This window comes from Theobroma umbraticum, unplaced genomic scaffold, assembly GCF_002168275.2.
Source record: "Theobroma umbraticum cultivar Fairchild unplaced genomic scaffold, ASM216827v3 scaffold_30.0, whole genome shotgun sequence".
Lineage (NCBI taxonomy): Eukaryota > Viridiplantae > Streptophyta > Magnoliopsida > Malvales > Malvaceae > Theobroma > Theobroma umbraticum.
This window is the reverse complement of record NW_018397254.1, coordinates 14,039,412-14,039,657: the sequence shown is the minus strand read 5'-3', so window position 1 is coordinate 14,039,657 and position 246 is coordinate 14,039,412.

The following is a 246-nucleotide window of genomic DNA, read 5'->3' as shown; positions in this document are numbered from 1 at the left end:
TTGGGATGCAAATATGCCAAACAAGCAAGGACATTTTTGTGTCACAAGAGAATTACATAAGAAATTTCTTGATCAAGTTTCACATGAGCAGCTACAAGTCTGTTTCCCCTCCACTTGTAGTACATAAAAAGCTGACTGTAGATGATGGATGCAAACTCAAGGATGCTACTTGCTATAGAAGTCTTATTGGAAGTTTACTTTACATCTGTTCAACTTGACCTGAGTTAATGTATTCAGTTAGCCTTC